Below are 9,317 nucleotides of genomic sequence, written 5' to 3' on the forward strand. Positions count from 1 at the left end.
CACAGCGCGTGTTAGAGTTTTCAGCCAACGCGAGCCTGCGCGGTCGACTGGGCCGACCCAGGACAACTCTCCTCTCAGCTCTTTCCCAGGACTGCCTAGCCCAACTCGGCATTCGATTGGGCACGCTTAGAGGCCTTAATCAGCTGCGGCAGTTGGCAGGGGATAAGTCACGGTGGAATGGCACCCCGCGGCACTCATCTTCCTCTGCCGAGCCGCGTCCTTGACTTATCCCCTGCAGGGTGAACAACGTGCACGAACAGTCTACCGTCTTTCTGACATTGCAACTCGAACTTGACAATAGAAGCTGCTTTTCGTATGTTCAGTTACATTGAGCCATGGTGTTTTTGTCTTATGTTTGTGAATCCTTCCCGGAAGCAAATGCTGGTTTTATGCATTCGTGTAATTACTCAGCGTTATTTGCAATAATAATAATAATTTGAAACTCGGGTATTGAGCCAATAATAAAAGTAGATTGGAAAAGGACATGTGGAAACGAGTTAAGAGTAACTCTCCACCACACTAACTAGATATTATATACAGTCAGAAAGTGCAACAACTTACCCTCTTTGGTCTTTCCATAACCTTGAACCTTCCAAGTTGGAAGGCTGTCGGTTAGTGCTACGGAGATGTGTTGAAGCTAGGTGTCAGGACATTGAATGTCTCAGTACTCTGTCAGTTTTGTGCCAAGTTGTTGCACTTTCTGACTGTGTATAGCATCTAGTTAAAGTGGTGGAGAGTTACTCTTAACTCGTTTCCATATGTCCTTTTCCATTCTAATAATAATAATAATAATAATTTTCGCTGGCGATTTAATTTCGCTGATTTCGTCGCTTGGTACCAACCGGCCAAAGTAAATAGCCGGCCAAAGTGTCATAGAGGCAAATGATGCATGAATGAACAATGGATGCATGTGAGAGCAAAAAATACCGATCGATTTCTTTTTGAAAACTCCAATCGGCCAAAGTTTAATACAGAGCAAGGAATCCTCACTGCATGGCTGACATCGTACCTGTCTAACCGAGGCATACAGTGTGTTGTCGGTGGTGCAACCTCCCGTCCAGACCCCATCAAGGCGGGAGTCCCACAAGGCAGCATCTTGGGGCCAACCATGTTTCTCATATACATTAATGACGTATCAACATGCCTTGCTGGGAACACGCAGCTGGAAGCCTATGCCGACGATACGACATTGTACATTGTACTCTCTTCTCCGTAACGACCTCCCCACTGCTGCTGCCTTGCTTCAGGACACCATCAATCGTCTGTCAGACTGGGGCAAGGAATGGCATGTAGCGTTTGAGCCGTTGAAATCCCAGGCTATGACAGTCGCGCTGCAAAGAGCGCAACTAGCCTTGCCCTCTCTCCTCTTTGGAGGCAACCCTGTGCCAGAGTCATCCACAATAAAGCTCTTGGGGGTGACTTTTGATCCGAAGCTGTCCTTCACGGAGCACATCCGTGCAGTGTCTATACGTGGCAAACAGCGATTGGGCCTCCTGCGGCGAGCTGCGCCCTATCTCTCCCGAGAAGGCCGCCTCACGGTGTACAAGGGGTTTGTACGGCCCGTTTTGGAGTATGCTCCGCTCGTCTGGATGGGAGCTGCTCCCTCCCATCTTGCACGCCTAGATAGCATCCAACGCCGTGCATTGCGCATCATTGGTCCCGGGACGGAGCTCCAGAGCCTCAGCCTACGGCGATACGTTGCTGCATTAACATACACTTACAAACTGCATTTCATCACCGGTCCGACTCAATTGCTAGGAGTCCTCCCACCAAGGCTTGAGCCCCGTGACGCCACTCGCACTCGAAACGATCTCCGCATGCCCGCCGGCCACAGTTACCAGCTACGAAATCCGCCACCGCGTCAAGCACCAGACACCATTCTCCGCAGCTTCCCACATTGTGCAATCCAGCTGTAGAATTCCCTGCCGCCAGCTTTTCTAGACTCCGCCCCAACTCGCAAAAATCTTCAAAAGTTTAAGTGCAACGTCAACGAATACCTCCGCCGACAGGATTGGCGATGGTCCACAGACATTCTGCCTGTCGACCCACCTACATTCTAGTGCCCTGTCAACGACTCCCATTGCTACGATTGCGCTGCACACTAGTACTAGCTGTTGCTTGCCCTTGCTTTCTTTTTATTTTTGCTGACCCTTACAGCTCTATCTTTTGTTTTTGGTGCGTGTTTCTGGCCGTGATGCCGAGACCTCAGGTCGGCAGAGCCATCAATATCCCACCATCACTGCTGCACCTTGGTGCAGCCCCTTCTGAGTAGTTGTCACGTTTGTCCTTGTCTCAGTACCATTGTCTTCTGTATTATTTATGAGTTGGGTATGTGAACATAGCTCACGTTCACGTTCACGTTCGCTCTCCAAGGAAAGTCGAGCTCAGTGACGGAATTCGCGTTATGAGAAGGATTAGCAAACAGAATTCGCACATGCATGACGTTGACACGATGTCCATTGTGTACAGACTACAGCGTGGTAAGTTTATTACTGCCCTGACACGAATCCGCGATTCGTGTTCCGACTACTTTTCCGAACGAAAAATGCGAAAGTTCGCAATCCAGTTCGCGAACTGAAAAATGTTTGCGAACGCGAACGTGAATTTCGTCTTGCTAATCCTCCGTAATGACGGTGAAACGTTTAGTTTCTCATCTGCCAAAGTTTCTCATCGGCCAAAATTTGTTGATTTGCAGTAAAAAGAGTTAAAATAAAAAAAGGAGCAAACCAAAAGTGGATGAAATTAGAGAAATAACAATCCGCAATACATTCTGCAAATACTTTTGCCTAACTCACATTCAAACTGATTGAAACGTTTTTGCAATACAATGATGTGGCCAATCAGCGGAAAAAAAACATTTCCATCAGTTCTAATAACATGTACGATTAGCTAGGCAAAAATGCATAAAAGCATAGTGTAGGGCCCTGAGCTTCCAAGCTCTCTCGTTTCTCAAGGCCAAACGGGCAATGGTGCCCAATTCTATGGAAGCAAATACTCTGCAGAAGCTCCGGACCTAGGTTCCACACAATGAAAACATCATCGATATCGCGCTTGTACAGGATTGGGCTAGCAGGTGCACTACTCAAGAGCGAAATCTCTAGGTCATGCATATACAAGATGGCAAGGGGGGGGGGGGGGAGGTTATTGCCCATAGCCACGCCATCCCTTTGGTGGTACACCTTCGCTCCAAACCGGGGATAGAGCTCAGTATATGTGCGAGGAGCTCATTGACTTACCTAATTTGGAAACTAAACAGGTCAATGCTGCTCTTGTGTTGTCGAAGAACTCTCATGACTGCTGCAATGCCACCGTTAATCGGGACACTAGGGTATAGGGCCAGCACATGCATAGTCACTATGATAGTGCCAGGCGGGGCCTTGAGAGTAGTATGCATGATACTCCGGGCGTAGCCGGTTGATACTAACTGTATCCCGATCAAAATAGAAATATGCATCTAATGCACCTGCATTGACAGTAGGCATTTCCCAAATCGGCCGGCCGAAAAATTCGCCGAAATAAGGGGTTTTGAAGAAATCAACAGCAGTGAAATTTACAAGTGTGAATTTTAACAATGAAAGCGAGAGCAATAACGAATGTGTGTACTAACACTAAACTTGCAACTGAAAAGTGAACAAAGAAGAGAAAGAAAGAAGGAAGGACAAAGTGATAACAGATAACAGCAGTACATTACACCTAGAACATTAACGGCCAAGCTTGGCCGCACCAAACATGACACTTTACTTGAACAATTTCAACCCATAAAACCGACAGGCACGCTCCGGCCTAGGCTATATGGCTTAAAAAAATACACAAGCCCACATTTCCAGTACGTCCAATCCTTTCTATGACGGCCTCGCCTCAGTATTCTATTTCCAAGTGGCTGTGTATTTACTTACAACCAGTGCAGGACCACTATTGCAAGCGCACTGTAAAAGACAGTTTTGATTTCGTCGAAAAGCTCCGCAACAAGCCTGTACCACCCAACGCACACATGTGTTCATTTGACGTCGTCAGTTTATTTACTAATGTGCCGATTGAAGAAACCGTAGACATCTGCATGGATGTTTTGTACCGCAATGATGACATTGACACTCCTTGGATATCTGAAAGTGCGTTTAGACGGTTGTTGTTGCTGGTCCCAACTGGAGTTGAGTTTTCGTTCAACAATGTCATGTACAAACAAGTCGATGGTGTCGCGATGGGTTCGCCCCTTGGTCCAGTATTGGCAAACGTGTTTGTCGGTTGAGCCACCCTTTCTTTTTTCGTTGTTTAACGTCCGCGCCCGCGTACCTTTTTGCCTCCGACCGGAAGAAAAAACAAGAAAGTAGTAGTATATGCGAAGTTGTAAATACATGATGGTGTAGTTTCACAGTGTGCCGATCATGACCTTAAAGGGGAAGTGCATCGATTTTTCAAGTAGGGCTCAGATGAAAGACAATTGGATATCGGTTCCGATGGTATATCTCTCGCTTGCGTACGGCAAGGGTAACTTGCCATATCGCCGATTTCCTGATCCCGTTTCCATTGCGACTACAGGTGATGACGCACATTCTGCTTAGCTCCGTGAGAGAGAAGGTTGATCACTGCAGAATTGTGGCATTTTCAGTTGTCTTCTTGTATTCACGAAGTGAAAGAAGTACTGTGTTCAATGCTGTTAGTGCCGTGAACTGTTTATCAGTAGTCCTCTCCGTTGTGTACTGGGACGTGACACCGACAGGGGAAAGCTGGAGTGCGGAGACGTTAGCTGGCAAGCGAAAATCGTGACGAACCAAGTGCTGAAATCTTGGTTGGGACAAATCAAACGTTCAGCATTTACCTCAACCAAGGACCATGCCGTTTGCTCTTTCCACTTCCTGAAGATGGATGCGCTGCCTGCTGAAGACTCTCCTATCTCTCGTAACATCTTCTGAAGCCAGGTGAGACGACGAGTAGCGGAGATTAGCGAACGAAATAATGTCGTATGTTTTGAAATTTTTGCTGAACATTTCTCAGGAGAGATGGCGAATACCAAGCATCTTCTCCTAGTCTAGAGAAACCATTTCGTAGGCTACATTCCGCCTAGGGAAATGCAGGAGACGGCCTGGCTGGGGAGGACACACTTGGAGGAGAACGAAGTAAGTGATCTTGTTAATGTTGTTCTTTGGTATTGCAATCTTACGTTTGACGAACTTACGGCATGGTGCATAGTTGGTCGTTGAGTGCCTGCATGTGCATGTAGAAGTGTGTGCTGATAAACACTTCCTATGCAAGAATGTGACACCCATGCTCTCTTTCTTTCTTGCAGTATGTGCTCACGTGTGTGTGTGTATGTGTGTGTGTGTGAGCGAGAGAGAGTGTGCAGGAGCAGCGTGGAGCATGCCAGTGTGATCGCTGTGGCCGTTGCTTTCTTAGCTATGGCGTTCTTGCCCGTCACAAGTGTGTGGCTCAGCCCCCAACGACAGTGGAGCCGTGTTGTGGTGAATACTGTGTGTCCTGCGACCGCTGCTTCCGTTCGGTCCAGGGCAGGAATAGACACCGCTGCTGAAGCTCTCCGCGGCCGTACGTCAGTCTCGTGGCAGATGACCCGAACTCTCATTGTGTGTGTGTGTGTGTGTGTGTGTGTGTGTGTGTGTGTGTGTGTGTGTGTGCATGTGTGCATGTGTATGTATGTATGTGTGTTGCTCCCTACATAGACAAACTCTTGTTTTTGTGTCCCGGGTGCCATGGGGCGGCGTTCTCCCATTCTCTCTTCACTGCCCCTCCGGGCCCACGTGGCAGTGACTCGACAGGGCAGGGCAAGTGTGTGTATGGTGTATGGTGCATGGTGTGTGCTGGCATGTCTGTATAAATATGTTGGACAGGAATTAGTTCACCCACAACGTTCACGGGAAACCATGCTAGGTGTTGCTGGGACGTATGGAGTCTGTGAGCACTTACAATAACTTACGTCATGTCACGACAAAGAACGGTGCAGTGTTTGACCCTCATGTAAACATGATGGTGATGGTACCTCACCTAAGCTACCCATGAAGCTAGAAAGAACATCAGGTGAACAGAATTGTACCAGAGGAAAGCATCTATTGCCCGAACTTCTTCATATGAAATGAACAATACCCTTCTCCATAGAGACAACATGCAGATGAAGTGTATGGACAAATAATATAATATATTATTTGTATAAATAGGCCATTCACTGAGGTCATGGAATGATCTCTACGTGTAGATTGGATAGACACATTCATGTCTGCAAGGGAAGCATTTGTTCATGGGTTAGTTCATGGGCTGATTGAGTTCACATGGACTAAATTCATACATGCCATCTCTCCTGAGATATGTTCAGCAAAAATTTCAAATCATACGACATTATTTCGTTCGCTAATCTCCGCTACTCGTCGTCTCACCTGGCTTCAGAAGATATTACGAGAGATAGGAGAGTCTTCAGCAGGCAGCGCATCCATCTTCAGGAAGTGGAAAGAGCAAACGGCATGGTCCTTGGTTGAGGTAAATGCTGAACGTTTGATTTGTCCCAACCAAGATTTCAGCACTTGGCTCGTCACGATTTTCGCTTGCCAGCTAACGTCTCCGCACTCCAGCTTTCCCCTGTCGGTGTAAACGTCCCAGTAGTGAGTACACAACGGAGAGGACTACTGATGAACAGTTCACGGCACTAACAGCATTGAACACAGTACTTCTTTCACTTCGTGAATACAAGAAGACAACTGAAAATGACACAATTCTGCAGTGATCGACCTTCGCTCTCACGGAGCTAAGCAGAATGTGCGTCATCACCTGTAGTCGCCATGGAAACGGGATCGGTAAATCGGCGATATGGCAAGTTTCCCTTGCCGTACGCAAGCGAGAGATGTACCATCGGAACCGATATCGAATTGTCTTTCATCTGAGCCCTACTTGAAAAATCGATGCACTTCCCCTTTAAACTTATAATCTTGCCTCCCGGGCATGCCTTTATCTTGTGTTCTTTTTCTTTTTTTGTTGGCTTTTAAATATCGTACGGTGTGTGTCCTAGTAAAAATCCAGATGTAATGAATTCATGACATGCTAACTCCATGCTATGTACCTGTTTTGTTGGATTCATCAGGCATGTGCTCCAATGTACCATCAAAGAGTGTTGTTCTATGCCTGCAAGTGCCGTTAGACCCAGAAATATTGTATATATCACATGCTTTATTGGTCAAAATGTTTGATTGGGGTTTCCAGTTTTTGGAATGGGCTTTTGTTTTTTTTCCGCCCTCCCGCGTACCTTTTCGCGAAAAAAAGGACGTTAAACAATGAATCAACAAAGGGTGGCCTTACTGTGATTCGAAGATTGATGATTCATTGTGGCCTGACCTTTATGTACGTTTCGTGGACGACTCATTCACATATTTTTATAATGAGGAGCGTAGTAACGAGTTTCTGGACGTGTTAAATGGTATTCACCCTGCCCTTCGTTTCACATGTGAGCATGAACAGTCCAACAAGTTGTCATTTCTAGATGTGCTGGTGGAAAAAAACGAGTAGTGACGTTCTGACAACCGTTTATCGTAAGCCGACGTTTACTGGTCAGTACATTGTATATGACTCTTATTGTTCGTCTCAATATAAAGTAAACTTAGTGCGTAACCTTGTAGACCGTGCGAAGCGTATTTGTTCGTCCTGTAAGCTGCAGGAAGAGCTTGACTTTCTCCGGTCAGTTTTCGTTAAGAACGGGTACCCTGAGTTTTTGTTGCAGAAGTTGTTGAAAGTCGAACAAACTACTAAGGCTCCTTTGTTTGGTCCTGCTCGCTGTCCCGTCTATTTATGTTTGCCTTGGAAAGGACAGGAGTCGACTAAAGTTTGTAGTGCAGTCAAGTCTGTTGTTCGTCGAACATACTATGCAGTACACTTTGTGCCAGTTTTTTACGACGATGCGTGCGTTTACGGTGCGGAAGGATGTCCCACCAGCCCTTCACCTTAGTCATCTTATTTACAACTTTGAATGCCGACAATGCGCTAGTCGGTATGTTGGTAGGGCTGTTCAGCACCTGAACGCACGCATCAAAAAACACACACCACATCACATCCTTCCACCTTGCGCACAACAACAAAGACCGAAGCGAGGGCGACCTAGAAAACAACCGTTACCTACACAACTTGCGGATCCGGGCTCACAGACTGTGCTTGCTCTGCCGTCGCTGGTGGCGGCGGTGGGGGAGGGTAGGCGTGGTGGCTCATCGGGCCGGTTTGTGTCGCCACCTAGACATGTCATATTTCTAGCACTGAGGTAACATGTGTAGTCATAGAAATATTAACACCTAATGTTGGGATGGCCGTCGTGGCCATGTGTTTTTTTATGATGTATTTACTGTTTATTCACTATTTCTCTTAGGATGTGAAATATATAATGTCTCAGAAATTCAGTTTATTTTGGAACGCAATTTCGCGTACATGTGGTGATTTAGCCTACAGTTAGTTCACGAGTCATTTCGTGGGTTGTTTGGTTCTTGCGTTGCACAGTGCAAGGCAAGAATTTGCACAACCGCACAATAGTATTGACGTTGACTCTCAAAATGATTCTTGGTCGCCTTTTGTTTGTTTCTTCTAAGTTAGTTTTGACAAAGGGACATGTATTTTCGTTTTGTCTTTTCTCGCAGTGTTTCCTTTCATTTCTAAGCCGCGACGCCGTCGTGTACTGCGGTACGACGGGTCACGTGCTGCCAACCTACTGCATTCTTTATTCACCTGTTTTCACGGCTACACTGCATGCATTGTATAATGACTCATAATTATGTTTTGCTCTGCGCTGAATCCCGTACTAGTGTAGGGCTTTTTCAGAGTTTGCTTTCGGAGAGGCTCGGCAAGTTCGGTTCTTCGAAAGGAAGAGAAAGATTTGTCTTTTTGTTTTTTTGCGAAATATCTATTTTACTACCGCGAAGTCTTCCCGTTGCATGTGAGAACCTGAATGACACCTAAGAACACCAAATTGTTGTATATAACTTCTCCTTTGCAGACTTCCACTTCATACAGCATCCTGATGAGGGCAATTTGCCAAAAACGTTGAAAATGATTCTGAGAAATGAAAATGAGTTGTGACTTTGCAGTGCACATGGAATGAGCATGTGTGCTCACCAATTCTCTTCGAAAAAAAAAGAGACAATAAAAAGAACTTTCTCTTGTACACACATGGAGGTTGAACAGCTCTTCTGTCCGGCTTTGTTGTTGTTATAAAATCTCATGAAAACAGAAATGGCTAGCAGCTTTTATAGGCAACAGACCACATACGCTAATGTATGGGGATACGCTTACGTACGAGGATACGCTACAAACAAGGCAGGGATACTACACAATGTACATCTTAT

This window comes from Sycon ciliatum, chromosome 7 (assembly GCF_964019385.1).
Source record: "Sycon ciliatum chromosome 7, ocSycCili1.1, whole genome shotgun sequence".
Classification (NCBI taxonomy): Eukaryota; Metazoa; Porifera; class Calcarea; order Leucosolenida; family Sycettidae; genus Sycon; species Sycon ciliatum.